At 36.1% G+C, this 13686-nt stretch overlaps 1 long non-coding RNA gene across 2 annotated transcripts in view; it reads left to right on the forward strand.

The window, feature by feature from the left end:
- LOC125267162 overlaps positions 1 to 13686 on the forward strand; it is a 66458-nt gene continuing 52772 nt past the window's right edge. For both annotated transcript variants that reach the window (XR_007184625.1, XR_007184626.1), the window contains exon 1: positions 1 to 737. This is a non-coding gene — a long non-coding RNA (uncharacterized LOC125267162). The remainder of the gene's footprint in view (positions 738 to 13686) is intronic.

A 13686-nucleotide genomic window follows, 5' to 3' on the forward strand; every position in this document is an offset into this window, starting at 1 on the left:
ATCATTCAATGGGATAAAATAGCTTATCTTCCCTGCAAACAATACCATGAAGAATGTGGATATTTAACCAAGTCAAAAACAAATAAGGTAAGCAGGTATCCATATTCATTTCAGTATCAGCAGACAAAAAACGTTATTAAAGGCGACAACTTTAAAAGGTAAAAAACGATATAAGTTATAAAAAACGGTAAAAGTTATTGTAAATGATTTATTATTGTCATTAGCATTAGCCTATTATTATTTAATTCACTTGCCCTCATATACTTTAATCAAAATAACTTCCTCTCCCATTTGCAATTTTCTCTGATGACGTCTTCACTGGCGCGAGGGCGGACAACTTGTTACTCACATGAGATCACAGCAGTGATCCAACGATCCAATCAATTCCCGATGAACAAAACCAAGTCCCACCCTACATTTTTTCTTGTTCGAAAAGCCATTTCACTTTGATATACATCGCAAAAGGGAAAACAATCTGTTTGACAATCGCAAACAGCTTTAATAATAAAACCATCTCTGATTTAATTTTTTCTATTTAAAAGTCGTCGTGACAGGTAGCCCCGCCCACACCGAAACCTAACTGGACAGAAACACCGCTTCGTAAGTAAAAACGTAATTAAACATCGGGGATAAAGATTGTCTGTGGATTCGGGAAGGGATGAGTAATCTCAAGTTACACAAAGACAGTCGTACAAAACATCGTGCAGTGAAGAATCACGACAGGCACGAAGGTACAGGTAGGCCTTTGTGTTTTGATTTTATGCTTCTGCATTGCGCTGTGACAGATAACTGTTCTTATTGGCTGTCTTTGGTAGTTGATTGTGTCATATCACGCTCCATTTTCATGTTCGGTGGTGACAGACGATGATTGTTGTCATATCGCGGTTGGACCGGTGTGTTTATATCCATGTGTTAGCTACAGTGCTAATATTTGACAATTTTCCTTGAGCATAAAACTGTTAGGAAATACAAATTATGTCATCATTCACTCAGCCTCGTGAGTGAAACCCACGGAGGTAGCGCATTACAAGTAACGCGAGTTACATAAATAGTTACTTTTCAAGTTGCCTAACCATTAGAGTTACTATTTTTTTACAACAATGTAGGCTAGCAGAGTTACTTTTTTAAATAAGTAATGGACGTTACTTTGTTTTCCCATCCTACTTTGTTTACACCTCATGTTGAGAGTAATCCTATTAGTAAAGGTCCAGAGGCGTTGTGTGCGCTGTGTAAACATGATGTTTATTGTAAATTAAAAACAAACAAGAAAATGCAATTCAAAAGTAATGTAATGCGTTACTTTACATAAAAAGTACTTTTTAGGGAGTAACACAATAATGTAATGCATTACTTAAAGGTTCTCTAAGCGATCCTGGGCGGAGTAACTTCCTGTTGACTTTCGAAGTGTTGTCAAACAAAACAGAGGCTAGGTAGACCCTCCCTCCTCCTCCTCCTCCCCCTCCCCTCCGTGCTTCCTGAAACAGTCATGAACGCACATTTAAAATCATCCTTATCGGTTATTGGCTGGAGCATGTTTATTATGTTTTGTGGTCCAGGCTGCACCAGTTTGTTTTTATTGCCGTTTTTGGAGCTTGTGGTGACTACAGAGACTGCGTTTTTTTACAGTTTTACAGTGAGGAGATGTTTGCTGTATGTGACAAAAAATGCCTAAAAACGTGTGACATCGCTTAGAGCACCTTTAAAAGTAACCTTCCCCAGCACTGAAAATAAATACATCATAGCCTACATGTCTCAAAAACAAGAAGATGAGTATGTGACTTTCATTAATGGGTGAACTAATCAGGTTCAGTACCAAAATCAAAAGTTCCTATGATGTGACATCTTGCATTAGTCCATCATGTTTTTGGTTTCACTGGGGTTAAAAGCAAAATATATTCCCAAATGACCAATATAAACTTGAGACCACACACAAAAATATACATAATAGCCCCTATATTGACCTCAAGGAAAGTTAGCTGCCCTCAGTAGTGCCTGTTTGTGATCAGGCCCACCTGTAGTGCATTAAATAAGAAGAGGAAGAGAGGGAAGAGAAAGTGACCATGTAAACAGAGCGATGGATGGAGAGAGAAGGCAGCAGAGGAGGGGTGGGTCTCAAGGGGCTTGTGATTGAGACCACACACAAAAGACTGGAATCGTCCGAGCCTATTCCCTCTCTCCTCTTCTCCTCCAGATCCTGGCTGCACTCTTTCACTAAAGAGCTTTTTGGATCAGTATTACGAGGCCTGGAAGAGTTGAATAACCTCTCAATAACCTTCTCTCTTTTGCATATCTCCATCATTTGGTAAAGATTACCTACCAACTGCTGTCATTTATTATTCTGCTACTCTAGCACAATTTTTACTGTTGGGATGAATTTTGAAATATGAATTTTAAAATTATTTAATTCAAATTACAATTTATAATACCCTTGAATAGCTTCCCCTCATTTTCTGGAATTCAACACTTTGCATGTGCACATTTTTTTTTTTACACCCTGTTGTTATTGCCATTTCATTTTAACCTCTATCATGAACTAGAAACAGCTCATTACATATCAAAACACACCGTCACTCTCTCCATTAACTCCAGCACCTGCATGATAAAGGTCGGCTGTGATTCTCTGATTGTGATAAACAGCAGTAAATGTTGTTTAAATGTCATTATTTCATACTTGGGTACAGTTTGCTATTCATCAGCTTTGAAAACACAGCCAGGCCCAAAACCACAGCGATACACACAGATTTGATGGTGATTTTCAGTGCCAAAGAAGCTGTTAATCTCTCCTTTTTTTGTGGGGGTGGGTGGGGAGTTAGTACAGTCTCTCTAAACCCGTCTTCTCTCATTAATCCCAGAGCTGTTGAAAATGCTGAAGAACCTCTGAGACAGACGGGCTGTCATAACAGGAAACCTCATTTAAAACAACAGACTTGAGGAGTTTGCTTCACTGCTCAGTCTGAATCAATGACGGACACCCTCCAGCAGCATGGACTAGTGAATCTCCACTCAGGCTCAAACTGAAATAAAGAAAAGAGAAATACATCAGGTTTATTGACCTTTAATTAAAGGACAGAATGCTCATGCTTCAGCTGCTGCGAGTGGCTTCACTCTTATCAGTCTCTGCCATTCTCGTTAAAGACGCTCGTCTTTAACGAACTGGAAAAGTAATTACTGAGGGAGGGATGTTGTCAATATCAGCCTGCCCTGACCCAGACATATATTGACTGTTTGCTTCATTGCTTTGATGAATTTAACATTAAATACGTGCCTAATGCTTAGTTAAGAAAGGGCTGTGTACTTTACATGACATAATCTGGTAAAACTGTTAATTTACGACTTCTATGTGCCAAAGTCATTGATTTTTATCTACTTTTCGCATTTTTAATCAAAACCTTTAATTTTCGCTCTGATCAGTTTTTGCTGCAAATAATTTATGAAGAGATATAGCAAAAATGAACAAACAAAATGCTAAAAATACAGTAAAATAGTAAAAAAAAAAATACAGGATTCTTTGAATAAAAAGTTTGAAAGTCTTACTGTCACTTAAAATGTAATAAAATCATGTTTGTATGTATATATAAATTATTATTATTATTATTATTTATATTTTATCTATTTTTTTTTATTTCATCCAAGGGTGAATTTAGAACTCAACTGCAAATTCATTTAACATATCTTGCACTGGGATAAAATGAACCAGTGAACTCGTGAAATAGTTATTGTGTTGCACTTTATAGAACCAAGGAAATGATGTCATGTCTCTAAGAAAACACTAATTGGCAATTTTAGTTTTACATTATATTTGACAAAAAAAAATAAGGCTCTTTGCATATATAGGCATACTGTGAGGTTCAATAAAAGTTAAAATTTCCATGTCATTATGTGGCTAGAACAAGATGCAAATAAGAAACATTTGCAATATGCAACCATTAAGTGTTTGTGTGTGTGTGTGTGTGTGTGTGTGTGTATGAGAGAGAGAGAGAGAGAGAGAGAGAGATAGAATGTGCAGTGTGTGTGTGTGTGTGTGTGTGTGTGTGTGTGTGTGTGTGCAGTATGTGTAGGATGAACAGAGAAGGAGACCAAATCAACAGTTTCTTTCAACACCCCAATAAAAAAAACCCACACTAATAAGAGACAGTGTCCTTAATCATAAGGGGACGAATCGGTCAATGGCGTATGAAGTTAGGATAGCCGCCATTAATGAGGCAGCATAACAGCACACAAATACTGAAAGGCAGCCTCTGAGGCACCAGTTTGTGTTGTTAATAGGGTGAAACACCAGAGGCATTGGATTCTTCACTGGAATTGCGGTCTGACGTTTGGGGGCCGCCTTCCCTTTCATCAGTTAAATGAGCTGCTCCCTAATTAGACAGCACGCGAGCAGATGGAGTGTGTGCGAGCGTGTGTTTCAGTGAGAGGAGGAACCCGGAGAGTTTGTAATTAGTAAAGTATCGTAGGAAATCCAATAGCTATTTAAAATTGTGACATTTTTTGAACAATTCCTCTCTGTGACACTTCACCTTGTAGCCTTTCTATACAGCACACTTTCTATTCTCCTCCACAGTGCGCAAGAAACTCTACTGGGGATCTTTTTTATTATGTTTTGTCCTCTTGATTGTTGTGTATGCGAGTATGGATGTGTGAGTGAGTGCATGAGTCCTGTATCTCCCACAGTGGCTTATTAACTGTAGGCTGTAGACAGTCTGCCAAGACTCTCCTATGAATGTTTCTTTGGATGTCTCCCTCTTCCCTTCTCTCTTTCAGTTTGTTTCTCTATTTTCCCCCATCTCTTTAAAGGTATCAGTGTTTCTTTCTTCTTTATTCTCCCTTCATTTTTCCAGCCTGGTCTCTCTGTGTGTGCCTAAATAAGATCCAGAATCTTTTTTTTTTTTTTTTTTACAATGAGCAAGCCTGCCTTGCAAGTTGTAAAACAGAGGAATTTAGCCAATTTAGAGGTGTAAGCCGGGAATACAAACACATTCTGAGTGAAAAACTATGTTCTGAACAAATTGGCTTGATTTTTTTTTTTTTTTTTTTTTTTGTTAGAGACCACACACATACCATACAAATGGCAAAAGTCATATGGCAAACATACAACATAATTGGCATGCTCTTAAACAGCCACGTCTGCATTAGTTTCCTGTGCACATGCATGCGTAAACACACCTGATGGACACGTTTCCACATATATGGACTGAGAGTTAAAGTTATTGTTCACCCAAAAATAAAAATTCAGTCATTTACTCACCCTCATGTCGTTAAATGTGTATGATATCTTTTTTCTGTGTAATACAAAATATATTTCTAATTACTTAAGTGCTCCATATGGACAAAAACAGTTCTTTAAAACATCTGTTCCTCAGGAGGAAATTCATATTTACAATTAAGCCTAGCTTTTTCTTTGTTTTCTATTTCATTTAATTCAATTTAATTTTAGTTTACTTTTAATTGTACTTTCAACTTTTTTTTTTTATATATATATATTTCTAAATAGTTTTCAGTTTTAGTTTTATTTCAGCTTTACTTAGTTTTAGTTTTATTTCTTATTTCAGTTATAGCTGCCAAGGCATTTAGTTTTTCATATTCGTATTTTATTTTATTTCAGGTTTATTTCAATTAACAGAAAAGTTTTTAATACTTTTAGTTTGAGTTAATGATAACAACATGATGGTAAATGAAGACAAAATTTTCATTTTTGGCTAAGATTAAAGCGTCTTTTCATCTAATATCACTTTTCATTACTGTCTGGTCTGATGTTACCTTTAAAGTCCACACTAATATGCAGTGTGTGTGTGCGTGCGTTTTTGTGACATATCAGGACACAAATTTGTATATAGACATGGGTATGGGAGAGGGTGACTTATGAGGACATTACCCCATGTCCCCATTTTTAAACAGGCTTATAAATCATACAGAATGAGTTTTTTTTTTTTTTTTTTTTTGAGAAAGTAAAAATGTGCACTGTGATGGGTAGGTTTAGGTGTAGGGTTGGTGCAGGGCGATAGAAAATACGGTTTGTACAGCATAAAAACCATTACGCCTATGGAATGTCCCCACAATTCACAAAAACAAACTGTGTGTGTCTGGGTCTGGGTGGAACCTGTGGTCTCACTGACGGCGCTTGCCATTTAAGGACTTGAAGATCTCAAAGTTTACTAACACAACTTGACAAATAGGTGGACAGCTGCAAAAGAACAACACGTCGCTGGATGGACATCACTGACTTATTTGTTTAGTAAACAGCAGGGTTATTTAACAAGGGTTAACGATGATGTGTGTTTACACAAACAAATGTCTGCTGGATGAGTCACATCATTTGAGTGAGACGAAAAACAAAGTGTACCGACAGTACGCACGCTCCATTCTGACACTATGTCTGGACTGTCAGGACGCCATGTAAACAGGCCACACTCTTGGAAAACATTAAAACACTGAAGTGCCACATATGGACAAACTAGCAACCAAGTGGATGCGTTTTCTCAGTGAATGGATGGATTGATTGATAGGATCTATGTAGCATGCTTGAGTTGTTGAGGTGATTGTGTTTATGTTAGATTGTAATTGGCAGAAAACAATTACTCCACAGATGGTTTTATCCTGATCTTAAGCTAATCCCTTTGTGTTCCGATATTAGCTTAGCAAGCAGCCTGATGTAGGTCAATGCTTCTGACGCATGTGTGAAATGTGTTTGGACACAAGATGTAGGGAAGGAAGCAGGGAATAGGAAAAAGATTTTATGTGTGTGTGTTTGTACTCTCTTCTTTCACTCTGTACTGTTTTATGTAGTCTTTGCAAGTTTAATCTATGAAACTGAATATGTTTATGTTGCAACACCACTCATAATTGTACATCATTGTAGCAATATTATAGTGACTGAAAAGATGAAAACATAAGGAAAGCTTTAAAACTGATATTTGATTATAGTGTAAAAAATTGAAATCTGACAATTGATACGCTACCAAGTTTGTTGTCGGTAAGATTTTAATATTTTTGAAATCTCTTATGCTCACCTTGATCAAAATAAAGTAAAACAGTAATATTATAAAATAACATTACAATTTAAAATAACTGTTTTCTATTGCAATATATTTAAAAAAAAAAAAATTCTCCTGTGACGCTAAGCTGAGCATCATTACTCCAGTCTTGAGTGTCACATGATCCTTTAGAAATCATTCCAATATGATGATTTGGTGCCCAAGAAACATTTCAATGATGAAAATAGTTATGCTATATTTTTTATGGAAACCATGATATATTTTTCAACATTCTTTGATGAATAGAAAGTTCAAAGCAACAGCAATTATTTGAAATAATGTTTTGCTTTAATATAAAAGTCTTTACTGTCTCTTTTCAATTTAATGCATCCCTGCTGAATAAAGTTAATTTCTTTCTTTCTTTAAAAAAAAAAAAAAAATCTGACCCCAAATTTTGAACTGGGGTGTATATTTTTAAGGACATAGATTTATATAAATGAGTTTATATGGATAAAAAGTAAACATACTCTTCATGAGTAAAATCATACATTTTATCTTATGATTAAATCTGATTAAATGAGAATATGGCTAAATATGAGCATTAAATATTCAAGATTAAATCCTGCATATTGTATCATACTTAATCATACGAAGAAGTGACTAATGTTTCCTTGAGCTCCACTGTAAAGCACACTTCAACTTCCTTTGCTAAAAGCTTCTCATTTTGAGATGTATTCCTTTTAAATTACAAGTGAACTCTCTTTGTCAGTTTGCAGTGTTTATGAGTTTCTCATTTTTAAAGTAGTGATATAATAAATGAGGAGTTTCTCAGATATAATATAATTGATTATGTTTGTTTACTTTCCAGACTGATGTGAATCTATCACAGAAATGACTCAAGTCTGAAATGGATGTGGTGATTCTACATTATTGTGTAGTTTGAGTGATGAGAGTGTCACTGTGAGTGTCCTCCCACACCTCAATTCCTCCTATTCCATCTCTGACACACAAACTCTGTGTGCTTCAATACTACTATATTGAGTAAACATTAACTTTTCAGTTATCAGCTGCACTCTGTTTTATGAGTCATATCTGTTAACTCATCTGAACAACTGTGGCTTTAGCTTGTACTAGTAATCTCAAAAATTATGAAAGGTGTAAACAAAGAGCATTGTGTTTTTTATATGAACCTTATCATAAACAGCAGGTATCAGTGTACTGATGGAAAGAGTGTCAGGGACCAATAGCAGTGTGCGAGTTTCAATAATATGTTTTATTTTTTTTTATTATACTTCTATTCTAAAAATTAATGGGACAAAAAGATCAAAATAGAATCTCTCTCTTTCTTTCACTCACTTTCCTTTCATAACTGTGTCCCTGAAGGAAGCAATAACCAAAGGTCAATGGCGTGAACATCTATTATTCCAGTGCTGATATTTTTATATGGTAATTTTTGCTTTATCCAGTCTCTGGAACACTAATTTTATGGCTTTTGACATTTATAACCAAAGTGATCTGAGTGGAAAAACAGACATTGAACTGAGTTAATTAAGCATGCTCAAGACAGAGAGAGAGAGAGAGACAGCAGAAGAGAGAGCAAGATGGAAAGTGATGCCTTGTGTCACAGAGCCAGTTAAATCCATTTACTCTTTCAAATAGTCCAATCACAGCTGGAGCAGTGGACCTAAATGGAGCTTTTGTCTCTGACCAGAAAAACAAGTCCTCTCTCGTGCTGGAGTTCACATACCTGCTGTAAAGACATTTATAATATCTTAAAGGGTTAGTTCACCCAAAAATGAAAATTATGTCATTAATTTCTCACCCTCATGTCGTTCCACACCCGTAAGATCTTCGTTCATCTTCGCAACACAAATTAACCCCTTAGCATTCCTGTAAAATTGACCAAAAACACAGAAAAAAGGGCATACCCTAAGTAAAGTGCATACTGTTCTTGAACCATTTGGAGCATATGCATGGTTTTGGTCTCTTTTGAAAGGTATGTGTACCGCGGGCGGTTACACATGTTAAGATATTTTTGATAAAATCCAATTGCTCAGTAAGGCCTGCATCGGCAGCAATAACACTCCCTTTTCCAATGCCCATAAAGCTACTAAAACATATTTAAAACAGTTCATGTGACTACAGTGGTTCAACCTTAATATTATAAAGCGACGAAAATACTTTTTGTGCGCCAAAAATAACAAAATAGCGACTTTATTCCACAATATCTAGTGAAGGGCGATTTCAAAACACTGCTTCATGAAGCTTTGAAGCTTTACGAATCTTTTGTTTCGAATCAGTGGTTCGGAGTGTGTATCAAATTGCCAAAGTCACGTGAACTATTGAAGTTTCAGAAACACTTAAGAAACACATATGACGTAACAAAGCCTCGTTTACTGAAATCTTGGGATTTTGGTGCTCTGAACCACTGATTCGTAAAGCTTCGAAGCTTCATGAAGCAGTGTTTTGAAATCGGCCATCACTAGATATTGTTGAATAAAGTCACTATTTTGTTATTTTTGATGCACAAAAAGTATTCTCGTCACTTTATAATATTAAGGTTGTCACATGAACTGTTTTAAATATGTCTAAAGTAGCTTTCTGGGCATTGAAAAAGGGAGTGTTATTGCTGGCGATGCAGGCCCCACTGAGCCAACGGATTTGATCAGAAATATCTTAATTTGTGTTCCGAAGATGAACGAAGGTCTTACAGGTGTGCAACGACATGAGGGTGAGTAATAAATTACATAATTTTTGGGTGAACTAACCCTTTAATTGTATATATCGACATTATGTAGCGGAGCGCGGGGCACAAACTAACGCAGGGTTAGTTGTAACACACATGGTGTAAATACTTCCACATACGCTAGCATGAAGAAACGTAGTGTATTTACTAGTTGCCATATCGACAATATATAGAGAAAAAATTGCGCCAAAATTCAAAAATCTTTGGAAGATATCACTGAACATTTATTTAACAATAGCAAATGTAAATTTCTTACTTAAGTTAATTTTTCATCTATATTTTTTGTTTTTTATTTAAAATTAGACAAATCTGATATATTTTAATCTCCAATCTGTTGTTTAGCAGTTTGGGTAAGTCTTTAATGCTTCACTAACTATCAGAAGACAGTAACCAGGTTTAAATTCCAGTTGCGCAGATAGGGTTCGTTGTAACACTGCGTTACAATGTGCCCCGCTATTAGAACTATACTATACAGTTACTATACAGTTAAATATATATTTTTTTTAATTAAATCAGATAAAATTTTTAGCTGTCATATGGTCATGCTACAACATGCCCCATCACATGTTACAATGTGCCCCACCTATGGGGCATGTTGTCACATTTCACTTCCCTTCTATCAGGGTAAATAAAGAAAAAAAGTGTACACTGTATTAATGAAACAAAGCCACATATTTGTACCAGACATGTGTGAAATTAATGTGGATCAAAAGAAATTCTCTGAACCTGAAGTAGATTTACACAAACTGAGAAAATCAAAAAGCTTTAGGTTGTGCCTCGCTCTCCCCCATGTATGTATATAAAATAAAAACACTCTCAAGAAAATCTGTTCCAAACAGTACCAGATTAAAGGTGCCCTAGAATTAAAAATTGAATTTATCTTGGCATAGTTAAATAACAAGAGTTCAGTACATGGAAATGACATACAGTGAGTCTCAAACACCATTGTTTCCTCCCTCTTATAAATCTCATTTGTTTAAAAGACCTCCGACGAACAAGCGAATCTCAACATAACACCGACTGTTACGTAACATATTTGCATATGCCAGCCCATGTTCAAGCATTAGACAAGGGCAGGACGTCTGGATGTGCACAGCTGAATCATCAGACTAGGTAAGCAAGCAAGGACAACAGTGAAAAATGGCAGATGGAGCAATAATAACTGACATGATCCATGATATCATGATATTTGTAGTGATATTTGTAAATTGTCTTTCTAAACGTTTCGTTAGCATGTTGATAATGTACTGTTAAATGTGGTTAAAGTTACCATCGTTTCTTACTGTATTCACGAAGACAAGACTGTCGTTATTTTCATTTTTTAAACACTTGCAGTCTGTATAATTCATAAACACAACTTCATTCTTTATAAATCTCTCCAACAGTGTGTAATGTTAGCTTTAGCCACAGAGCACCATCAAACTCATTTAGAATCAAATGTAAACATCCAAATAAATACCAAACTTACATGATTAGACATGCTGCATGACGAACACTTTGTAAAGATCCATTTTGAGGGTTATATTAGCTGTGTGAACTTTGTTTATGCTGTTAAAGGCAAGCGCGAGCTCCGTGGGCGGGGAGCGTGAGCATTTAAAGGGGCCGCGCAGCCTAAATCGGCTCATATTTAATGATGCCCCAAAATAGGCAGTTAAAACAATTGATTAAAAAACATCAATGGGGTATTTTGAGCTGAAACTTCACAGACGCATTCAGGGGACACCTTAGACTTATATTACATCTTTTAAAAAGACATTCTACGGCACCTTTAAGGTTCTTTGGCTTGTAACAATAGCAGAATCCTTTTTGGTGCTAGAACACTTTTTTCAGGTTCCATAAAGAATCCTGCTTTGAAAATGCTATAAAGAACCACATCATGACATTCTGAAACCGTGTTCTTTTATCTGGTAAAGGTCATGGTCTATGCAAAACCTACATTTTTGCCTATTAGCCCAATTTCACTTTGTGTGCGTGTATAACCGCTTCTGTCAGCTTATTCAGTGTAAAAATGTCTGTTTAGATTTTGCTGCTTAGACCGGAGAAAAACCTGATGATGTAAAGTGTCATGCAAAAACACAGGCTTCTTGCATTGCCTGTTTTTTATAATCTGCAGGGGGTTTTTTTTGTTTGTTTTGTTTGTTCTGTTATTTACCATCTCTCAGATTTAAGCACCTTGTAATCAAGCTTCCCTATTGCCACTTATATTTTTTTGTATTCCTTTCTTGGTCACACCTTAGATTAGGGTCCAATTTTCACTATTAGCTAACTATTAACTAAGACTTTTGCCTCAAACTCCTAATTACTGCTTATTAGTTAGTAAGGTACTTGTTAATTTTAGGTATTAGATAGGATTAGGGATGTGGAATATGGTCATAATAATGCATTAATATGTGCTTTATAAATACTAATAAACAGATAATATCCTAGTAATATGCATGCTAACAAGCAACTAGTTATTAGTGAGAATTGGACCCGAAACTAAAGTGTAACCACTTTCTTTTGGAAAAGCCAAGTTCGATAAATAAAATAAATAATGTACAATAATTAAAAACATATCTTAAATATCATCATTGATTTTCAATTCTTCCCCCCCCCCAAACAAACATCAACCAAAAAGGATCTTCATGATGTGGAGGTTTATATTCAAATGGCCATGATTTTAGTCTCATATTTTAATAGCTGTTAAATGTTTTTGTTTTGTTTGTGTGTTTGCTTCATTTATAGAGAATGAGGCCAGACAGTCACAAAGACTGACTCACACACAAGCACAAAATCTTGTGTCTTGGCTTAGTCATATTACTGAAGCTGTTTTTGACCCTCCACACACACATTTTATCATTTCCTAGCACATTACCAGACAGGCCCAGATAAGGTTCTTCCTCGGAGGAATTCCTCCTGATCAGGTCTAGTCTGATGTCTGTGGGGAAGCTGCTTTATCTGTTAGCCCGATGCTTCTCCCCTGCCATACAGATTACTCATATCCCTCAGACAGTCAAATCAGACTCATCGTCACTTTGCCTCCTTCTTTCTGTCCCAGTCTTGTTGTTTTTGTGTACCTTTGTCATACATTTTCTCTCTCTCACTCTGCATCTTAGATGTTCCTACTGGGAGTTCAGGTTTAGTCTCTCTGGCCCAATATCAGGAAGGTTATCCAAAGGGCAGCTCTTCATCTCCACATTTCCTGTAGCCGCAGGAGGATCATGTGTGTTAGCGCTCATGACTCTTGTAATTTTAGTGTGTATCAGTCCTTGTTCTACAACAACAGTGCATTTGTTTGACTTGTAGTACTCTCAGAGGTCAAAAGTCAGAGGTTATAAAGGCCCTTGTTTTAACCTCCACAGCTATCCTGTGTCCTTCAATGGCTTTCCATGTGACCATATGGATTTTGGATTGCTAATTGTATTTCATTATGTCACGTTTTTCCTTTTTTTTCCTTTTTGTGTATGAGTGTGTGTGTGTGTGCATGCGTTTTTGTGATTTATGAGGACACAAATTTGTATAATGACATGGGTATTACACTGGTATTACAACGTAAACATGAGTCCTCATATTTAAAATGGCTTTAAAAACATACTAAACAATGTTTTTTTTTTTTTTAAATGTAAAAATGCATGGGGGGGGGGGGGGGTAATGTAGGGTTGATAGAATGAACAGTTTGTACAGTATAAAAACAATTAAGCCCATGGAATGTCCTCACTTAGATAGCAAAACAAACCTGTGTGTGTGTGTGTGTGTGTGTGTGTGTGTGTGTGTGTGTGTGTGTGTGTGTGTGTTTGTTTGTTTGTTTGTTTGTTTTGGTATTCCAGCAAATCTAATATATAAAGGACCAAAACAGATTTTCAGATTGATTCTTTGTTTTTCAAGTGAGACGTGCTGAAACGTTGCATAGTAGTAGTATATTTACAAAGTAGGGTTACTTATTATTTATTAACCTAAAACAGTAGTGAGAATGTGTTGCCATCCATCTGA

Source organism: Megalobrama amblycephala, linkage group LG4 (assembly GCF_018812025.1).
Source record: "Megalobrama amblycephala isolate DHTTF-2021 linkage group LG4, ASM1881202v1, whole genome shotgun sequence".
Classification (NCBI taxonomy): Eukaryota; Metazoa; Chordata; class Actinopteri; order Cypriniformes; family Xenocyprididae; genus Megalobrama; species Megalobrama amblycephala.